The sequence below is a fragment of the Macrotis lagotis genome, chromosome 5, assembly GCF_037893015.1.
Source record: "Macrotis lagotis isolate mMagLag1 chromosome 5, bilby.v1.9.chrom.fasta, whole genome shotgun sequence".
Taxonomy (NCBI): Eukaryota; Metazoa; Chordata; class Mammalia; order Peramelemorphia; family Peramelidae; genus Macrotis; species Macrotis lagotis.
Genome location: NC_133662.1, coordinates 90776949 through 90800576, shown reverse-complemented (window position 1 = coordinate 90800576; position 23628 = coordinate 90776949). Strand labels below are relative to the sequence as shown.

At 33.0% G+C, this 23628-nt stretch overlaps 1 long non-coding RNA gene across 1 annotated transcript in view; it reads left to right on the top strand.

Annotated features, from left to right (window-relative positions):
• Nucleotides 1-8425: 8425 nt before the first annotated feature.
• The window catches only part of LOC141489798 (uncharacterized), a 52461-nt gene continuing 37258 nt past the window's right edge, over nucleotides 8426-23628 (top strand). Inside the window, exon 1 of the long non-coding RNA XR_012468991.1 lies at nucleotides 8426-8579. This is a non-coding gene — a long non-coding RNA (uncharacterized LOC141489798). The remainder of the gene's footprint in view (nucleotides 8580-23628) is intronic.

Here is a 23628-nt window from a genome sequence, read left to right as displayed (position 1 = left end):
TAATGAAGTCTCTACAAAGACATTAAAGCTACAGATCCCACCAAAAATAAAGCTAAAGCTAACATTTCTATTTCCATATTGAATAATAATGATAATGGGCATCTTTATTTCACCTTAAACTTATTGGAAATGTCCCTTGTTTAGCCCCATTACATATAATATTCGTAGATGATTTTAGTTAAATGCTGTTTATTATTTTAAGGAAGACTCCATTTATTCCTATACTCTCTAGTGATTTTAATAGGAATGAATGTTGTATTTTGTTAAAGGCTTTTTCAGCATCTATTGAGATAATCATATGATTTCTCTTGGCTTTGTGATTGAAATGTTTAATTATATTGAATGTTTTCCTAATATTGCACCATCACTGCCTACCTAGTGTAAATTCTACCAGACCATGATGTGTTATTCTAGTAATAACTTCTTGTAAATATTTTCATAAAATTTTATTTAAAATTTTTACAACAGTGTTCATTAGGAAGATTGGTTTATAATTTTCTTTGTCCATTTTGACTCCTTTTTGAGGTTATCAGCATCATATTGATGTCATAAAAGGAATTTGGTAGAACTTCACTACTTTAAAAAATACTTTATATAGAAGTAGAATTCATTTGTAAATTCATCTGGGCTTGTACACTTTCATCTGGGCTTGTACACTTTTTCTTACAGAGTTCATTGATAGTTTCTTCAATTTCTTTTCTGAAATGGAATTATTTATTTTATTTTTTCTTCTTTTAATCTGAGTAGTTTGTATTTTTGTATGTGTTCATCCATTTCACTTAGGTTGTCAAATTTATTGGCATAAACTAGCTCCAAATTATCTTTTTAATGTCTTCATCATCATTGGGGGTGGGTTAAAACTTTTCATTTTTGATACTGATAATTTGTTTGTTTTTTCTTTTTTTAATCAGATGAACGAAAAGTTTATCTAATTTATTAGGGACAGCCCTGGAGTCAGGAGTACTTGAGTTCAAATCTGGAATCAGACACTTAATAATTATCTAGTTGTGTGACCTTGGGCAAGGTACTTAACCCCATTGGCCTTGCAAAAAACCCCAACTCTTTGTTTTATATATTAAATAGTTTTCTAGCTTTCAATTTTATTAATATCCCTGTCCAGTCATACTTCTGGACTCCCTTATCTTTCCCAGGGGAATGAATTGGAGGGGAAGGAGACAAGAATGACAAAGGAGACAAGAATGACAAAGGAGACAAGTACTCTATCAATATCTCCAAGTGCTCCATTTATTCACCAAAACACCAGTGCCTAAATACCTTTCCAGTCTCTAATCCACTCTCACTCCTGTGTCACTTAATAAGATAAGATTTTGGTGCTCAAGGATACCAGGTGAAGATAATTCACAATGTTCCCGTACACAACAATGATTCCCAACATTTCCCCTTCTTGTTTTTGAAGCAAAATTATTATATAATGAATGCTATACAAGTTATAAACAAAAGTTCAAAAACAGTACAAAAAAATGTCAATAACAATAGTTAAACCCAAATAAATATCCCCAAATTCCTTGAAATTCATTTTTCCCTAACTTACAAATAAACAAAGATTACAAAATTTTCTTTTGCCAACAAAAAACCTTTCAAAGCAATCAAATTCAAAATTCAAACTAAAAGGAGTAGCATTTAACTTTACCTAACTATTGCAGTTTAGATACTAACACACTCTCCACACAGAAAACAATTCTTTTGTATTTCAAAATTATCAAAGTGAGATTGTTGGACACCCTGGACAGTACCAAATTCTCAGACTATAGAAATATTCTCCCACTTCTCCAAGATAGTAAAGAGATGTAAAATGCCCTATAGATGTTCAAATAAACACATATACACATAACCAGTCAAGCCTACTCAACAGAAATATAAACCATAGGCAAAGACTTCATTAGACAAAATCCAAATTTCCCAATCCCAGAAAAAAAAATCTTCCCCTTTTCTCTCAACTAATTGCACCACAAAGCTTCCCAATCAAATAACCTATTGAAAACCATAGTCATTGCCCAACCCCACCTCCTCCCCAAACCAGGAAGAAGGCATGGGAGTCCCTTGATTTCTAAAATAAGTTTTTTGAGACATGGGTTTGAGTTTTGAAGTTCCAAAAAGGAAGACTTCCCTTCTCCCTCCCCCCTCCCTCTGCAGAGAGTGGGAATGGCAGAGAATGAGAGAAAGCATTTCAAATTATTTAAGATGTTGACAGTACAATCTGGAGTTGCTGCATTTTGTAAACAGTTGTCAATACCATTACAAACTGTCCAATAGCATGGGATACCTTCACTGTCCAGACAAGAAGCACAGCTAGTGTTCCATTCACAGCCCTCTGCTGCCTGAACGATGGCAGAGTTGCCTGCTGTAGCTTGGCAAGTGAAACTCATTGTGGCTTCTGGAGTGCAATTCAGTGTTGGGGTCTGTGTCAAAGTCTGCGTCAGGGTCTGTGACAACAAGGAGGTGTCTCTGCAGTTCACCGTAGATTTAGAGATTTAGATCCCGTTTACTGCACATAGCACAATCAGACAAGCAGCAGTGGCCAAAAAGAGCAGCAAGAAAGTCCTCTGCATCCGGTTCATCATGGTGCTGTTACGCCCTCTTGCTGAGCAAGACACTTCATCCCAGAGACCCTACTTCCAGTTGACTCCTCAATGTTAAATACTTAATTGTTTTCTCACTTTCTATGATTCCTCTTCATTTAAAGATCTGCCCCCCTAAGCAACAAATCAACCTGTTACTTTCTCCAGAGTCCTCAGCTCTGGGATGGTGCCTGGTTCTTTTGCTTGTATCTGCTATGCCCTTATTCTGGACTTTATTCAGATAATACCGCCTTTATTGACCTGTTATGGGTACCATGTGTTCAGTCTCTGTTGGATGCCATATGTCCAGTCCCACTTCTGGACTCCCTTATCTTTCCCAGGCAAGCACTGGACAAAGATGACCAAGGAGACAAGTACTCCATCAAGATCTCCAAGTGCTCTGTTTATTCACTAAAGACCTTTTCAGTCTCTAATCCACTCCCACTCCTGTGGCATTTAGTAAGATAAGATTCTGGTACTCAGGGATACCAGGTGAAGATAATTCACAATGTTCCCACACACAATGGTTCCCAACATATCTCCTTTCATTTTTCAGTATATCTAATCTGATATTTAATTGGGAATCTATAACTTGTACTTTTTCCTAATGTTTTTAGTTGTATACCCAATTCATCGATTGCCTCTTTCTCTATTTTATTTAGAGCATTTAGAGATATTAAATTTACCCTTGAAACTGCTTTGGCTGCATCCCATAAATTTTGGTATGATATGTCATTGTCATTTTCTTGCATGAAATAGTTGATTATTTCTATAATTTGTTGTTTGACCTAGTTATTCTTTAAAATTAGGTTATCTAATGTCCACTTAACTTTTGTGTTTTCTTTTTCTGCTGAGTTGCATTCCTTTTACATTTGGTTGTTTTGGCTTTTAGATAAGTTTCTTTCCTTTGTAGGTGATCACTTTTACTTTTTGATGAGTTAATTTTTTTTCAGCTGATTATTTTTACTTTTAAAAGAGAAGATTTCTTTGGTTAATTTTTCACTATTTTCCTACACAACTCTGATTTCTCTTTTCCATTTTTTCTTCTTCTCTTAGGTTTATAAAACCTTTTTTAAAGTCTTCTATGTGATTTTGGATTTCAGCCCAGCTTATTAACTCTTTTGAGACTTCCCTTGTAGGTAATTTATCACCACTTTCCTCTTTTGAGATGGTATTTTTAATGTCTCTAACTGAAGAGTAGCTTTCTATGTTTAGCACTTTTTTTTTTTGCCTTTTTGCTCATTTTGATTGTTAAACTCTGGGAATATAGTCTAATACTTTTTGTTCTGGGACTGGGGTTTGATCCCTGGTTTATTACTTGTCAAGATGTTGCCTATGCAGAGATTTGTCTCCTCCTTTATGTCCAGGCTCTGCCTAAGCAGTTGTTTATTCTCAACCCAGTGCTCTATGTTGCCCCACTCAGGGTTCAGACTGTCTGGGGTTGAGACCCTCCCTGTTGGCTGGCTATCCAGTTGCTGGAACCTGGGCTGCTGTAATCCAGGTTGCACTGTACCTCGAAACCTCTGGCTGGCTTTTGCCCTCTCCCACCAAGTTGGACTTTTCCTCTAAAGAGACAGATCCTCATTGAAGATCTTTCATGATGTCTATAGTTGAAAACTTGTTTCTATTTTTTTTTTTTTGGTGGGATCTATAGTTTTAATATCTGAGAAGAGACTTCACTTAACATTGTGTCAGGAAAAGCTCTGGAAGCATGCTAACTTGAACTCACTATCTTGGTTCCCCTTCCACAGTCTCTTTCTTGTGTTTTTGTTATAGAAAATTTTTAGCTCTTGGCATGATCTCTCACAATTTAGACTTTCCCCTTTTCAATCTATCTGAAGGAGAAGGAAGAAGAAAAATATAATCTTACTCTTCAAGTCTAAGTCACTTCTCTGCTAATCAAACAAAGAAAAAAACAAAAAACCCCTTCAGTTTTAACTTCTTGCTTCTAGGTTAAAATACAAGATCCCTCAGCTTCACTTTTAAATCTGATCCTAGTTTATGTTTTCTGTCATCCTTCCCATTATGCCACTTTACATTTTCTGCTTTTCAGTCAAACTTGCCTATTTTCCATTTTGAGAATCCTATCTCCAATTCTATGACTTTGATTTCTGTTCTTAATGGAGGGAATACATTAGCTCCTCACCTCTCTATAAAGGGAAGTCTTTCCTGATATAATTTTGTGGTGCTTTCCTTCCTTTTCAAATTAACATACTTATCCAAACACAAGTATATCTGTTCATTTTTTTTTCTCCAAGTAGAATGCAAGTTCTAGGAAAACAGAGACTACTTTAATTTTATGTGTTTTGTTTGTTTATTTTTACCTAAAGGACCTGGTGTATATATATAATAGTTCACTTTCATTTGATATTTACTTAAAGACTTTGACTCAAACTGGAATGGTCAAAATTTTGTCCTGAAATAGAAATGAAGTAGAGAATTGGAGATGGTCTTAAAAAAGCATGAAAAAGAGGAATGTAAGCATAGGAAAAGAGCTAAAGCAATAGTAATAATAGCTAACATATATAGCACCAACTATGTACTAGGCACTATGTTAAACTTTTTCAATTATTGTTGCATTTGATCCTCATAAAAACTCTGGAATGAAGATGTTATTATTATCCCAATTTTACAAATGAAGAAGTTCTATCTATTGCACCACCTAGAAACCTAGGAGTTATATAAAGATACCTCATATTTTTATTTCACTTTAATATGTACAAAGCTCTTTCCTATCACTTCCCAGTGAATATGAATCTGAGATTTGAGAATGTTAAATTATTTGTCCAAAGTGGGATAACACATGTTTAAGAGATTTACCATAATGTTCTCTAAGTCCTGGGCTCACAATGCTCTCCACTATATCTTATATGCTTTTCATATGAGGAAGAGGTAGGGGCAGCTAAGTGCACAGTGGATAGAGCACCAGCCCTGAAGCCAGACCTGGGTTCAAATCTGGCATCAGACACTTAATAATTACCTAGCTGTGTGACCTTGGGCAAGTCACTTAACCCCATTGCCTTGCATAAAAAAAAAACAAAAAAGAGGAAAGGGGTAACAAATTGGGACAGAGATGACTTTTCTAGAAAAAGGCAAAGATAAAAATTTAATAGCTATGATTTTCAAGTGTGTGATGAAGTAAGTCTCATTGTCTTAAAAAGACTGATGAAATGAAAACAGATTCAAAATTGAAGTGAAAGATTTGAATGGGTAACAAAGAAAAATATCTTATACAGAATGATAAAATACTGAAATGACCTACTAGAATAGATTATTGAGCCTTTTTCTCTGTACACCTTCAAATAAATGAAGAAATATTTTTTGGTAGTTAGGAGACATGTCTATTTTAGTTGGGGTATTGGACTAAAAGTTCTCTTATGTCTTTTCCATATCTACTGTCCCAATGTATTAGGGAACTCCAAACATCTGGTAGAATGGTGGAAAATGCATCTGATCATCTGGATTTTTTTTCTTTCCGTACAACATCAGCTATTCAATTTTTTTGAAAAATCATACAACTTGACTATTTAGATTTTAAATTAGTTTACCAAAACATGGATTAACTCCTTAGCTATGTTATTATAGCAATTGAAGTTCACTAAACAAAAATTCCCCAGCTCAAATCTCTTTCCTAGCAGAAATAGCTTACAAAAAGCAGATGAAGAAGATGTATGTATTCAATATTTAATAATAATAATAATGGTTTTCCTTTGTTCTTGAAGAAAGATCATGATATCAGGGAGGTGATGTCATGACATGAACATGAATTGTATTTGGGTGAGGGGCAGGGCGTGCTGTGCTAAATCAACAGCCTCACTTTCTCCTCCAGAGCCATCTGAGTCCAGTGGAGAGATTTGAATTAGGACCACTGGAGATGGTCCTGGATGGGAGGCAATCAGGGTTAAATGACATGTCTAAGGTCTGACTCTGAGACTGATATTCTATCCATTATGCCATCTAACTACCCTACAATTAATATTTAGAAAGATGTATTACATAAAGGTCATTGATATCGTGCACTATTGTATTCTGAATTTCTTCTATGCAAAAATTTCAAATGAAATATTTTATAGAATCTTGCTGTGGAATTCTTTTTGTGGGGGTTTTTCTTTTTCTAGTTTGTTAGTTTTTACAGTCATTATTGTGCCAATAGAAGAAGGAACTTTCAGGGACCTAAAGTTGGTTTTACAAATCTGTGAAATAGAAAAATCAAAAACTGATTTTCATTATAAGCAAAGGGACCAAATTCTAAGTTAAAAAAAAATCTCAAGAATGGGAATCAAAAATCATAATCTGGGGGCAGCTAGTTGGGCAGTGAATAGAACACTGTCAGGAGGATCTGATTTCAAATCCAGCCTCAGACACTTAAAAATTGCCTAGCTGTGTGACCTTGAGCAAGTCACTCAACCCCATTGTCTTAAATAAATAGAAACAAACAAACAAAAAATGAAAATGTTGTTCTCTTTTATAAATTAGATGATGACAACTGGTAAGTTACAGGTCAAAGAAGAAGGATGAGGGAATCTTGATGAAAAAGATAGAAGCTGTGTAAATAATTCATTATGATCTATTACTAACATAGATCAAGCAGGGCTTTCCCACAAGGTGACAATATCAAGATTTTTTCTTTTGCCTTAATATAAATACTCTTTAGGAGGCAGACCACTTCCTTTCCTGATAGGACCAGTTGAGTCATCCTAAACATTGCTGCTTCCTACTTCTCTCCCATATTCCACCTTGATCAAATTAATTTGATGTAGAAGAATTCCAACTATTGGCTTTGTTCTTGAATAAAATATAAATTAGATGCAAAACACACACACACACACACACACACACACACACATCTGTAGAAAGAAGGGAGAATGAGAAAATTCCTTTGTTCCTATGGGATTCAAAGATTTAGTAATCCACTCCTGAGTGACTTGCCTGAACTTTATTTCATCTATAGATACCAATGTTTGAGGTAGTGTCATTGACAGTCTTAGCAATCATGTTCATCAATTCATTCAGAACAATAAAATTTATCTTTAATGAAACAAGTTTATTTGAATGTTAGGACAAACTCATTAAGAATAATATGCGTTATTTTATAATCATCTCACTTTCCCTGGGTTTCAGTTCACACAATTTTCTTCTACCTTTCTAATATAAAGATTTCTTTTGGCTTTCTAGCAAACAAACATAGAATAATAAATAAGTTGTTTTCTGACAATTGCAATCATTCTATTTATTCTGAGCAATAATACTAATCCTACTATTCTTTCTTATATTTTTATTGTAATCAATATAGTTCAAAACTCTTTTTAGTATTCCTTATCCTTCTTAGTCTCTTTAGCACTAATGCAATGAGCATACAACTCTTTTGTATCCATATTATCACCTGTACCTGCTTTCATTTTGTTTGGGTCTTTAAAAAAAATCTAAGTTGGCTAAGGAATACTCTGAGAATATTTATTTCTAACCCAAGCTAATTCCCATTTTTTTATCAGAATTTTTTTGAATTAACAATTTTGTTTGGGGAAAACATGTAGGAGCACTGGGCTACTCTGCCATCCTAACCAGGAGTCCAATGGCAATTACTAAACTATTGTTTCTTATTATCTGTTACAGTTTTCAAGCTTTTAATACCCACAGGTACCTAAGATTTAAGAATGACTTGATTTGGATGAAGGAATTTAGGATGTCAGTGACATCATTATTGAAATATAGAACTATGAGGTACAAGGTGAGTTTGGAGGGAAATAAAGCCAAAAGAATCTGGAACAAAAGGGAAAATAAGGAGGTCTTAAGTGACTGGCTGTTTTCATGAAAATGAAGGACATTCCTGCTATCTTTTCAGGTGAATGGAATTGATATCACATCATATAAGGATTCATTATTTCATTGAAGACAGAATGGAAATAATCATTTCTTCAAAAATTTGAAGGATTGTCACAAAGAAGGATAATTTCATTTTGTTTAACCCCACTGGGAAGAACTTGGATAAATGGTTAGAAGGTATTTAGAGACAGATTTTGACTTTTTTATAAAGAGAAGCTTTCAAAATATTAGAATCATCCCAAAATGAATTGATTGTCCTGAGACTGGTGGAGGAATAAGGTGAGGAAAGATATCTCAGTGAGTTCACTCTCATTGGGTGGTTTAAATGTTGCTTGGATAAGTTTTTAAGAGAAAAAATTGGACTTATGAATTAAAGTAAAATGTATAGTCCTATGTACAATATTCCTGATAAGCATGTATCCAGCACACACTTAATAATATAGGAATTGGACTGGATGATTACCTATTCTAACTCTAAGATTCAATGTAAAGGAAAAGGTTTGAACTCTAAAATGATTCTTGAAAGGAGACATAGGAGGAAACAGTGCCATAGGTATAGAAAACACAAAAGCAATATTTTTTTTAATTTATATTAATTGAAACTTTGTAGAACAACTAGGTATCAGGAGTCAGGATAACTCATCTTCATGAGTTCAACTCTGACCTCAGTCACCTACTAGCTATGTGATCCTGGGCAAGTCACTGGTCTGTTTCCTCATTTATAAAGTGAACTGGAAAAGAAAATCTCAAAACACTCAAGTATCTTTGGCAAGAAAACTCCAAATGAGCTCCTGAAAAGTTGGACTAAATTGAAAAATAATTAAATAAGAACAGAATCTGTGTACTTTGGGAAAGGGATTAATTAAGAAATCAAATCAAGTAGGGAGGTAAATGTGTTCTTATTTGAGTTTAGAGAATTAGATTTGCTTCATGGTGCCATGTTTGGGCAAGATTTCTTTCAAACCATGTTAAGCAAAGGAAGAGAGCCACTTTTCCGTGACATCAAAGAGAACAACAAGTAGACTTCTTGATTAAGAACTATCCCACAATGAAGAGAAAGAATAAGTATTAGTACAAAGAGGTTAGAGCAAGTCATTTAATTAATGGTTCTTTTCTTCCAAGAACAGGGAGAAAGCAAGGTAATAGCTTTATACAAGTACTTGATAACAAATGTAGATCTAACTACATGAGGAAATGCTTCTCCTTTCCTCAAAACTAAAAGCAAAATATAATGAAAATGCAACCTAGATTTTACTTTCACATTTTTGTAGACTTTCTTAGAATGAGATGCTTACAGACCTCAATGTTATATAGATTGTGTGGGAAAAGTTTAAATATATTGGATTTGTTTGAAAAGAAACTAGACATAACATGTCAGACACTCATCATATTAGTAAACAAGGCCCTTAACTGGGCTTAAGGTTTAATTTATTTATATCTTGCAGGAAAAAATAGAAATAGCTCACAGTGATGTAGCAAGTTGTGAGAGTTTCTCTAAACTTAGGCTGTTCCCCAGCTTACAATGAGATAACAGAAGTTATGGCTTTCTGTAAAAGTTTTTGAGAGATTACTTCAGTCTTTGTAGCAAAAATTTATTCAAATCCAAGTTGTCATTATCATTATTTTACAAATTAAAAGAGATAAGTATAAGGGTTAAATAAATTACCAAAAATTCTATCACATTTGCTATGTGTTAGATATGGTATGACTAAATTCTTTAATCAATGAAATAATATTATCTCTTATACTATATGCACTCAAAAGAGTTAATACATAAAACTAAAGCAGATGGTAGAATGGATTAGAAACTAGAACCCAACAACATGTTATTTATAAGAGAAACTCAAAAAGAGTTAAAGAGCTAGAACAGGGGGCAGCTAGGTGGTACAGTGGATAGAACACTGGCCCTGGAGTCAGGAGAACCTGAGTTCAAATCCTACCTCAGACACTTAATAATTATCTAGCTGTGTCACCCTCAGCAAGTCAATTAACCCCATTGCCTTGAAAAAAAAGAGATAGAATAGAAGTTAGTATGCTTCATTTGAAACAAAAAAGGCAAGAATAGTAATCATGATATCAGATATGTCAAAAATAGATGTAATTAAGAGATATTGAGGGAAATAGTTTATTAAATGGTACTACAGACTATGAAGTACTATCAAACATTTTATGGCAAGTTTCTCTGATAAAGGATCATTTCTCAAATAGTGAACTAAATCAAATTTGGAAACACAAGAGACATTCACCAATTGATAAAATAATCAAAGGATTTAAAAGTCTTTAGAAGAAATCAAAATTATTAATATGAGAGATTGCTCTAAATTACTATTCATGAAATAAATCCAAATTGAAACAACTAATAGAAATGACACCTAACAGAGGTGAGGTAAACTAGGTATACTAATAAATAGTATAATACTTATCAATATTAAATATTAATAATAATAATTACAGCTATTTTAATAATAGTTGAAGTTTGAATCATGAACTAGTCCAATCACTCTGGAGAACAAGTGAGAGCTTTGCCCACAGGGCTATAAAACTGTGTATACCCTTTGACTCAGGAATACCACTAATAATTTATGCCCCCAAAAGACTAAAGTAAAAGTAAAAAGATTTATGTACACAAAAATATTCACTGTATATTTGCTAAGAAAACACCAAATGGAATTAAGAAGTGTTGGATAGAAAGGAAAAATGACAGAATAACAAAAATAATGATCCATATTGTGGTCAACATATAACTTCAAACCTCTACAAATGTGCAAAATGGAAATGACACTTAAGAAGATAAAATTAGGTGAAATGGAGAAGTCAAATCAAATACAAGCAGAAAATATCCTTCCTAGAAATATCACAATTTTTAAAGTGCTGAGGGACCAATTCTTATAAGATTACAGAGAGAAAGAAATTAGAAACAGTTGAATAATAACACTGATAATTTCTAACCAAAACAATGATCCATACATGACGAGAAATTCAAATCATATACTTAATTCATAATTTTTGTAAAACTTTAATCAGTTAATTATTTAACATATTTAGGTACAAATCATAGATTTCATGGATTCATGGAATTCTTAGTGAAGAAATTCCTTTAACTGCTGCCAATTTTCAACATATATATATATATATATGTATATATATATATATAATACATAGTATAAAGAATTATTTAATATTCTCTTTTAAGTCCCAAGGGACCACAAAATGTTCAATGCCTTTGTGACATAGTTAGTAGGCAGAAGACACAAGAAGAGAAGGAGTTTCTCTTGACTCAATTATTGGTCATCTATTCATTGTCATATTGATTGAAAAATGTGTCTATAATATTGTAGTGGAACTATGAGATCAAGAGAGCTTTAACAAATAATTTTCTAAAAAAGACAATCTTTACACAAAGACAAGATTGAAATGGCAGATAATACATAATTCCACTTTACTGATTATTTTGTGGGTTTTTTTTTAGTTCTAAGAGTAAAACATTAACTTTATACCTCTTCTCCAATAAAGTATCTCCCACATATATTCTGATTATACATAATTCCTTGAAAAATATAACCAGAGATAAAAGTTTCTTTACTGATACACTGAATGTCAATATTAAATGAGATATAAAATAAGCATATTTTTATTCACTAAAGATGTTTCCTCCTTATTGAGGATCTAATCTGCAGAGTCCTGGTAGAAGAGGAATTCTCTGTACATGAAAAGTAAATGGCAACTCTTTATTTGTTTAATAAAAATAAGTAGTTAATAAAGTCAAATTCAAAAAAATATAAGATGCATTACCCAACTTATAAATGGTCAAGGGGTTTAAATAGGCAGGTTTTAGAAGAAGAAATCAAAGCTTTTCACATGGAAAAATGCTCTAAATAATTTTTTTTATTAAATAAATGCAGGTTGACACAACATCTAATAGAAATAACACCTATCATGAAGATGGAAATTTGCCTACCTCTTTCTATGACACTAATATGGTGCTGATACCTAAGCCAAAGAGTTAAAACAGAGAAAGAAAATTATAGACCTATCTCCCTGAGGAATATAGATGCAAAAATCCTAAATAAAATCTTAACAAAACGATTACAACAAGTCATCACTAGGATAATACATTATGATCAAGTAGGATTAATCCCAGGAATGCAGGGTTGGTTCAATAATAGGAAAACTGTTAGTATAATTAATTATATCAATAACAAACCTATCAGAAATCATATGATTATCAATAGATGCTGAAAATGCTTTTGATAAAAAAAACAGCACCCATTCCTACTAAAAACACTAGAGAGCATATGAATAAATGGATTTTCCTTAGAATAATAAGCATTATCTATCTGAAACCATTAATAAGTATTTTATGCAAGTACCACCCATTTGACATCAGCAACACATAAATACAAGCTCTCAAAGAAATAATACAGATTCAACTAAGATACAAGTCAATTCAAGCCTAATTAATAATATGTTATGTTGGATAAGTTCTATGGAGATTAGCAGTATTTATACATCTATTTGTATATATGTGTATCTATATCTATCTGTCTGTCTATGGCAGGGGACAGAATGCTAATTATGATGTAAGGAAGACATCCTTTCTGAATTCAAATATGGTCTCAGATAATTACTAATTATGTCACCCTAGCAAGTCACTTATTTTCTTCATTTATAAAATGATCTGGAGAAGAAAATGTCAAACCATTCCTAAATCTTTGCCAAGAAAAAAAAAATGAATTCCCAAAGAGTTGATATGACTGGAAATGACTGAACAATAACAAATTTATACACATATAAACACAAAAATGTTTTATGTGCATATGTATATGCATATATACATATGTGCAAATGTATAAATACACATACACACATTTATATTTATCTATCTACACACACACACACACACACACACACACACACAAAGAGTGTGAGAAAGACACAGAGAGACATACATGCAATTAAATAAAATGTTCAAAGAGTACCACATTTCAATTCAGGAGAAATGGGTTTTTATAATTTTAAAAATATTTTATTTTTTCAATTACATGTAAAAAATCATTGCTTTAAGGTTTTTTTTTGTTATAAATTTTCTCCTTCCTTCCCACTCCTATGCCTTCATTAAGAAAGACAGCAATTTGATTTAGATTGATATAGTTTTGCTTTATATAATGTTCTTTATAATATAGAACTGATATAGATATGTTCAGTAATGCAAAACATATTTCCATGTTAACCATGTTGTGAAAGAAATCACATACAAACAACAATAAATCTAAAAAAAGTTTTAAAAAGTATGTCTTACTCTTTAATTCAGACTCCCATCAGTTTTTTTTTTTCTGTGGGGGTGAATATAGCATTTTTCTTTTTTATTGATATTTTATTTTTCCAAATACATGCTATGAAAGTTTTCAACAATGATCCATATGCATATGTATATTTTTAAGGTACAAAATTTCCTTCCACTCTCCCTAATTTCATCAAAAATCCTTCACACTTGTCTTGGATAATTTGATCATGGTATCATTATTATTATTGTGTATAATGTTCTCTTGGTTCTGCTATCTTTACTTTGCATCAGTTTATGTAAATCTTTTCAGATTTTTCTCAAAGCATCCTGCTTTGAGTACAGCAAGACTCCATCACTATAATATACTACTACTTATTTAGGCATTCCCCAATTGATGAATATTCCCTCAGTTTTCAATTCATTTCCACCACATTTTTCTGTATATAAGTTTTTTAATCTTTTTTTTCCCCTGACCTCTTTGAAATACAGACCTAGTAGTGTATTTTGTATTTCTTTGGATATAATACTAGATTTCTCTTAGAGCAACTGGATCTTTTCAGAGTTCCATCAACAGTACTTTACTGTGCCAAATTTTCCCATGTCACAACATATGTCATTTTCTTTTTCTATCATATAAGTTCTTCTGTGTATCAGAATTGATTTAATTTGCATTTGTCTAATCAATATTGATTTGGAGCATTTTTCACATTGCTGTAATTAGCTTTGATCTTTAATCCTCCTACATTAAAATTGCCTTTGATTCCTTACCAATTGAGGAATGACATGTTTTCTTACAAATGTGACTCAGTTCTTTATATATTTGAGAAATTGGACCTATAGCAGAGAAATCTGTAAATTTTTTTCAAAATAATTTTTCCACATTTCCCTCCATTCTATTTTCTCCTTTCTTCTTCTTCTCCTTTTTCTCCTCCTCCCTCCCTGCCTCCTTTCACCCTGTCTCTCCTCAAAAGTATTTTTATTCTGACCACTGCCTCTTCAATTTCAGCCTTTCTTCTCTCAACTTTCACTCCCCTGCTCCTCTAAATCTTTTTTTCATACTATTTTCCTATACCTTAACATAGATTTCCATATTCAAACAAGTGTAAATATTATCTCCTCTGAGTCAATTCTGATGAAAATAGCTTTCAGGTATTGTATGCTACCACCCATCTCCCCTTCATTTTCTTTTTTGCAAGGCAAATGGGGTTAAGTGGCTTGCCCAAGGCCACACAGCTAGGTAATTATTAAGTGTCTGAGGCCAGATTTGAACTCAGGTACTCCTGACTCCAGGGCTGGTGCTCTATTGACTGCCTCACCTAGCCACCCCTCCCCTTCATTGTTAAAAAACTCATTGTCTCTTTCAAGTGAGATAATTTACCCCATTATGCCTCTCTCTTCTCACTTTTCCCAGTGCAGCCCTTTCTTTCCCCTTAATTTTTATTTTTCTATCAGCCTATTATAATAGTCAACATTCTTGCAAATTAATTTTTTAAATTTTTTTGATATAACATTATCATAATTCACATTCATGTCTTTTTGTATATTTCTTCTATCTATATTAATCATAAAGTTTTTAAATAGTTAACACTATCATTTTCCAAGTAGGAGTGTAAACACTTTAACCTTATTGAATTTCTCATGCTTTTCATTCTTATTTATTTTTGTATGTTCTTATTGAATATTTTCATCAGAGTTTTTCATCATGAAATGCTTAAAAGCCCCTCATTTCATTAAATATCTGTCCCTCATCCTTTCTATTCAATTTTGCTGTGTATGTGATTTTTTTATAGTAATCTAATCTCATTTACCCTCCATAATATTATATTCCAAGCCCTTTAGTCCTTAAATGCAGAAGCTGCTAAATCTTGGGGGTTTTTTTGATTGCAGTTTGGTGATATTTGAATTAGAACTGCTTACAATTTTTCCTACTTTGACTGGGAAGCTTGAAATTTGACTATAATATTCATTTGAATTTTCATTTTAAGATCTTTTTCAGGAGGTGTAAGTAGATTGTTTTGGTGCTGGGTTGCAAGGCAATGGGATTTAGTGCCTTCATCAAGGTCACACAGCTAAGTAATTATTAAATGTTTGAAGCTGAATTTGAACTCAGTTCCCCCTGATTACAGGGCCAGTACTCTATCCACTGCACCACTTAACTTCCCCTAAGAAATACATTTTTTTAAGCCATTAACCAATGATTATTAAATTACCTTTCCTTGATTTATTTTTCAGATCAGTTATTTTTCTAATGAGATGTTCCACTTTTTCCTCTTATCTTTCTTTTGAATATATTTTACTGTTTCTTAATATTTAATATTTTAATATTTAACTTGCTCAATTCTACTTTTTAAGGAAATATTTCCATCAGAAATTGTTGTATCATATTTTCCTTTGGTCAATTCTCCTTTTTTTTAAAAAAAATTCTTTTTAAGGGTTAAGTGACTTGCCTGAAGTCACACAGCTAGGGAATAATTAAGTATCTGAGCTGGATCCACTGCATCACCTAGCTGCCCCTCATTTCTACTTTTTAAAGTAATTCTTTTCTCCAGTGAATATTTATGCTTCTTTTATCATTTATCCATTTCTTTTTTTAAGTGTTATTTTCTTCAGTATTTCTTTGTTCTCCTTTATCAAGCTGTTGACTTTTTTATGATTTTTTTACATTTTTTCCATTTTTCCATAATTTTTCCTCTACCTCTCTTATTTTATTTTTAAAATTCTTTTGAAGATCTTCCAGAAATCTTTTTGTGCACCTTTAAGACTTTGCATGTAGCTATTTGATTTCAACATCTTTTTCTGAATTTGTATTTTAATGTTCCCTGTCACCATAGTAAATTTTTATGATCAGCTTTTTTTTTCATTTTCCATCGTATTTCTTGATTTTACCTTTATGTTAAATTTAGGTTCTGCTTTCAGGGTAGAGGTGACACTGTTGAAAGCTTCAAGTATTTTGTGCTTCTGCTTTCAGAAGTGCTAACCTGACTCAACAGGGCCCAAAGAGGGAATAATATATGTTACCAAATGGGTTTAAAAATTATCCTACCCTACTGGGAAATGGGGGGGGGGGGTGAGGAGAGAGAGGAAAGAAAGGGGAAGAAGGGACTGATAAAAAAGAGAGAGAAAGGGAAGTTAGGTGGCATAGTGATTGAAGGGCTAACCTGACTGTTCACCCCCTTGGGGAAGAGGGATGGGAAGGGAGGATGGAAGGAAATTTTGTAGCTTAAAATATGTACAAATGGATGAAAATAAATAAAGAAATTTTTTTTTAAAATACCCCAAAACTAACAAAAAACCCACTCAGTTCAAATATAACCTCTTAGTGTCTTTCCCATTTCCTTCATTTGCTAGTACTTTCCTCCATTATATTATCTTCCACCAAATCTTGCTTTATTTTTTATGCTTGTCCTTCTTTTCCTTCTCATTAGCATGTAAGCTCTTGATGGTAGGGGAAGTTTCCGGTTTTGGCTGTATTTATGGTTTGCTACTCTTTGTTGTTGATTTAAATTGATAACTTGATTGACTGACAGGCACAATGCTGAATCCCTACTACTGGGCCTTTACAGAATACAAAGTAAGGTCTTCTAAGTTTCATGTAATCAGTGATTTTTTTTTATTTAATTTTTAAAATTTTTTTTGAAGAAAGATTTTCTATATTTTGAGTTTATATATTTTTGAGTTATATATTCTTGTTTCCCTCCCCCTACCCCATAGAAGGCAATCTGTTAGTCTTTACATTGTTTCCAAGGTATACATTGATCTCAGTTGAATGTGATGAGAGAGAAATCATATACTTAAGGAAGAAAAAAATAAAGTATAAGAGATAGCCAAATTATATAATAAGGTAACAGTTTTTTCTCCCCTTAATTGAAGGTAATTGTCTTTGGTCTTTGTTCAAACCTCCACAATTATTTCTCTGGATACAGATGGTATACCCCAAAATTGTCCCTGATTGTTGCACTGATGGAATGAGCAAGTCCATCAAGGTTGCATCACCCCCATGTTGCTGTTAGGGTGTACAATGTTTTTCTGGTTCTGCTCATCTCACTCAGCATCAGTTCATGCAAATCCCTTCCAGGCTTCAATGAATTCCCATCCCTCCTGGTTTCTAATAGAACAATAGTGTACCATGACATACATATGCCACAGTTTGTTAAGCCATTCCCCAATTGAAGGACATTCACTGAATTTCCAATTCTTTGCCACCACAAACAGGGCTGCTATGAATATTTTTGTACAAGTGATGTTTTTACTCTTTTTCATAATCTCTTCAAGGGTTAGACCCAGTAGTAGTATTGCTGGATCAAAGGGTATGCACATTTTAATTGCCCTTTGGGTGTAATTCCAAATTGCTCTCCAGAAAGGTTGGATAAGTTCACAGTTCCACCAACAACGTATTAGTGTCTCAGATTTCCCATACCCCTTCCAATATTGATCATTGTCCTTTCTGGTCATATTGGCCAATCTGAGAGGTGTGAGGTGGTACCTCAGAGATGCTTTAATTTGCATTTCTCTAATAATTAATGTTTTAGAGCATTTTTTCATATGTCTATGGATTGCTTTGATTTCCTCAACTGTAAATTGCCTTTGCGTATCCTTTGACCATTTCTCAGTTGGGGAATTTTTTTTTTAAATTTGACTCAGTTCTCTGTATATTTTAGAAATGAGTCATTTGTCAGAAATGCTAGTTGTAAAAATTGTTTCCCAATTTACTACATTTCTTTTGATCTTTGTTAGTGAAAAAGCTTTTTAATTTAATGTAATCAAAATCATCTAGTTGGTTTTTAATGATGTTCTTCATCTCTTTCTTCATCATAAACTACTTCCTTTCCATAGATCTGACAGGTAAACTATTCCTTGATCTCCTAGTTTGCTTTCAATATTGTGTTTTTTTTGGTTTAAATTCTGTATCCGTTTGGATCTTATCCTGGTATTGTGTGAGGTGTTGGTCTAATCCAAGTTTTTTCCATATTAACTTCCAATTTTCATAACAGTTTTTATCAGAGAGTTTTTTATCCTCATAGCTGGATTCTTTGGGTTTATCAAACAGCAAATTACTATAATCATTTCCTGCTATTGCACCTAGTCTATTCCACTGATCTACCACTCTCTTTCTTCACCAGTACAAGACAATTATGATGACTGATGCTTTATCATATAATTTTAGATCTGGTAAGGCTAAGTCTTCTCCTTTTTCACTTTTTTATTGAATCCCTGCAAATTCTTGACTTTTTTATTCTCCATATGAATTTACCTAAAAATTTTCTAACTCATTTTATTTTTTTTTTTGAATTTTGATTTCTAGGGCACTTAAACAGATAGTTTAGTTTTGGTAGAATTGTTATTTTTATTTTATTAGCTCAACCTATCCATGAGTAGTTGATGTTTTCCAGTCTTTTAAATCTGATTTTATTTGTGTGAGAAGTGTTTTGTAATTGTCTTCAAAAAGTTTCTGTGTCTGCCTCGGCAGGTAGATTCCCAGGTATTTTATATTGTCTGAAAGTTACTTTGAATGAGATTTTTCTTTCTAGCTCTTTCTGCTTTATCTTGCTAGTCATATACAGAAATGTTGAGGATTTATGAGGATTTATTATTTCTAGTAATTTTTTAAGATGAATTTTGGGGATTCTCTAGATATAGCACCATGACATCTGCAAAAAAAGTGAAAGTTCTGTCTCTTCCTTCCCAGTTCTAATTCCTTCAATTTCTTTTTCTTCTCTTATTGCTGAAGCTAAATTTCTAATACAATATTAAATAGTAGTGGTGATAATGGGCATCCTTGTTTCACATCTAATCTTATTGGGAATGCCTCTAGCCTCTCCCTGTTGACTATAATACTTGTTGATGGTTTCAGATAGATACTGCTTATTATTCTAAGGAATAAACCATTTATTCCCATATTCTCTAGTGTTTTTATTAGGAATGGGTGCTGTATTTTGTCAAAAGCTTTTTCAGTATCTATTGATATGATCATATGATTTCTGATAGGTATATTATTGATATAATTAATTATACTAACAGTTTTCCTAATATTGAACCAATCCTGCATTCCTGGGATAAATCTTACTTGATCATAATGTATTATCCTAGTGATAACTTCTAATCATTTTGCTAAGTTTTTTTTTTTTTTTTTAGTTTTTGTAAGGCAATGGGGGTTATGTGGCTTGCCCAGGGTCACACAGCTAGGTAATTATTAAGTGTCTGAGGCTGGATTTGAATTCAGGTACTCCTAACTCCAGGGCCAGTGCTCTATCCACTGTGCCACCTAGCTGCCCCTTGCTAAGATTTTATTTAAGAATTTTGCATCTATATTCATCAGGGAGATAGGTCTATAATTTTCTTTCTCTGTTTTAACTCTTCCTGGTTTAGGTATCAGCATCATATTGGTGTCATAGAAAGAGTTAGGCAGAATTACATCTTCCCCTATGTTTCCAAAGAGTTTATATAGAATTGGAAGCAATGTTCCTTAAAGAGAAAGAAGGAAGCAATTGTTCCTTAAATGTTTGATAGAATTCACTTGTGAATCCATCTGACCCTGGAGATTTTTTCTTAGCGAGTTCAATAATGGCTTGTTGAATTTCTTTTTCTGAGATAGGGTTATTTAGGTTTTTAATTTCCTCTTCCTTTAATCTGGACAACTCATATTTTTGTAAACATACATTCATTTCACTTAGATTGTCAAATTTATTGACATAGATTTGAGCAAAATGATTTCAAATTATTACTTTAATTTCTTCCTCATTGGTGGTGAGTTCACCTTTTTCATTTATGATACTAGCAATTTTATTTTCTTTTTTTTAAATCAAATTGACCAGAGGTTTATCAATTTTATTGGTTTTTTCATACAACCAACTTTTGGTTTTATTTATTAGTTCAATAATTTTCTTGCTTTCAATTTTATTTATTTCTCCTTTAATATTTAGAATTTCTAATTTGGTATTTGGGAGTTTTTAAGTTGTTCTTTCTCTAATTTTTTAAATTGCATATTTAGTTCATCAATTTCTTCTTTTTCTAATTTATTCATGTATGCATTTAAACATATAGTATATCCCCTGACATCTTCCTTGAGTGTATCCCATAGGTTTTGGTATGTTGTATCATTATGGTCATTATCTAAGATGAAATAATTAATTCTTTCTACAATTTGCTGCTTGTTCCACTCATTCTTTAAAATGAGCTTATTTAGTTTCCAATTAGTTCTGGGTCTATATCTCCCTGGTCCAATATTGCATATGACTTTTATTGCATTATGATCTGAGAAAGATGTGTTCACTATTTTTGCCTTTCTGTAATTGGTAGGCTTTTATGCCCTAGTATATGATCAATTTTTGTGTAAGAACCATTTACTACAGAAAAAGAAATTATATTCCTTTCTATCTCCATTCAATTTCCTCCATAATTCTATCATGTCTAGGTTTTCTAACAATCTATTTACCTCCTTAACTTCCATCTTGTTTATTGTATAAGTGGATTTATCTCAATCTGAGAGCGGGAGGTTGATGTCTCATATTTTGTTATCAGTGTCTTCCTGTAGCTCTTTCAACTCCCCCCCTCTAAGAATTTGGATGCTGTACCATTGGGTGCATACATATTTAGTATTGAAATTACTTTATTGTCTATGGTACCTTTTAGGCAGATATACTTTCCTTCTTTCTCTCTTTTAACGCTATTTATTTTTGTAGCTGCTTTGTCTGAGATAAGGATTGCTACCCCTGCTTTTTTCACTTCACCTGAAGTTAAATATATTTTGCTCCAACCTTTTACCTTTATATATATCTCTCTTCTTCAAATGAGTTTCTTGTAATCAGCATATTGTAGGATTCTGGTTTTTAAACTACTCTGCTTTTCACTTATATTTTAATGGAGAATTCATTCCATTTATATTCAAAGTTATAATTAATAAATCTTTATTGCCCTCCATGCTTTCTTCCCTTTGCTTGTATTTTCACCCTTTTCCCCCTTTATCCATATTTCCTAGTGTTTTGTTTCTGAATACTGCCACCTTCAGTATGCTTACCCTCCTATATCAAACCCACTCCCCTTTCTTTCCTCTTTCCCTTTTTCCCCCCTTCTTCCTTTTCTTCTTTTAGTTCCTCTTTTTCTCCTCTTTCCATCCCTCTCTTCCTTTTTTTCCCCTTTTAATACTTGAAAGGTAAGATAAGTTTCTTAACTTAACTGAGTGTGTGTAAGTTAACTTTAAGCCAGATCTGATGAGATGAAGATTCAGGTGCTTCTCACCTCCTCTCTTCTTTCCCTCTATGACAATAGGTCTTTTGTACCTCTTAATGTAATGAGATTTATCCAATTCAATCTCCTCCATCCTCCAATCTCCTTCCTGTCCGCTTTTCAAGAAGCTATTGTTAAATCATTCTATCTGAGTCACAGAAAAGTTATGAGTGTCCATCACTTCTGGCTAAATATATTCTCTCTAATAGAGTCTTCTCCATAGTTATTAGAGTCTATCTCCCAGGTAGGGATTTAGCCAGTTTCATCTTATTGGATAACAGTCTCAAGGATAAATCATGAGTGACCATTACTTCTGGCTAAGTATATTCTCTGTAGTAGAGTTACAATTCTCAAGGGTTATGAGAATCTTTCTTCCAAGTGGAGATACAATCAGTTTCATCTTATTGGATAGCAGTTTTTTTTCTTTACTACCCTTTTTAACCTTTTCATGTGGCTCTTGAGCCTCCAGTTTGATGTCCACATTTTCCATTTTGCTCTGGCTTTTTCATCAGGAAATATTGGACGTTTCCCACTTTGTTAAATGTCCATCTTTCCCCCTGGAAGAGAAGACTCAGCTTTGCCAGATAGTGGATTCTTGGCAGCATTCCAAGCTCCCTTGCTCTTCAGATTATCTCATTCCAGGTCCTTTGATCCCTTAATGTTGATTCAGCCAGGTCCTGCATAATACTTACTCTGGCTCCTTGGTTTTTAAATTGTTTCTTTCTGCCTGCTTGCAGGATTTTCTCTTTTATCTGGTAGTACTGGAATTTGGCCACAACATTCCTTGATGTTTTCATTTTAGGATCTCTTTCTGGAGGGGATGAATATATTCTTTCAGTAACTATTTTGCCTTCTGGTTCCATGATGTCAGGGCAATTTTTCCATCACTAAATCCTGTAATATTAAGTCCCTGCTTTTTTTTCTTTTTAACATTTTCAGAAAGGCCTATAATTCTCAGGTTGTCCTTTCTTGATCTATTCTCAAGGTCAGTGGTTTTGCTGATGGGGTATTTTAGATTTTCTTCTGTTTTTTTGATCCTTTAGTTTTGTCTAACAGAATCTTGTTGTTTTATGAAGTCATTAGTTTCCACCAATTCCATTCTTTTTTTTAGAGAAGAATTTTCTTCATTTACCTTTTGCATCTCATTTTCCAGTTGGTCAATTATATTTTTGAAGTTTTCCATTTGCCCAAGTGTAGTTTTAAGAGAATTATTTTCTTTTTGCATTTGCCCGATTGAGAATTTGTGAGAATTATTCTCTTTTTGTATTTATCCAATTTTATTTTCCAAGGGTTTGTTTTCTTGTTGCAAGATGTTAATTTTCCTCTTGCAAGGTACTAATTTTCTCTTGAGTTTCTTTTCCTAATTTTTCCAGTTGATTTTTTTTTTTTTAGATTTTTGCAAGGCAAATGGAGTTAAATGGTTTGCCCAAGACCACATAGCTAGGTAATTATTAACTGTCTGAGCCTGGATCTGAACTCAGATACTCCTGACTCCAGGGCCACTGCTCTATCTCCTGTGCTAGCTAGCTGCCCCTCAATTGATTTTTAAACTCCTTCCTGATTTCTTCGAGGAAGTCTTTCTGGGCTGGAGACCAATTCATATTTTCCTCAGAAGTGCTAGATCTCTCTGGGTTAGGATCTGTGCATTCAAAGTAATTATCAATGGGGCCCCCCTTTGAGCTGACCTGTCTTCATTCTCCTAGGATCTTATGTTGGAAG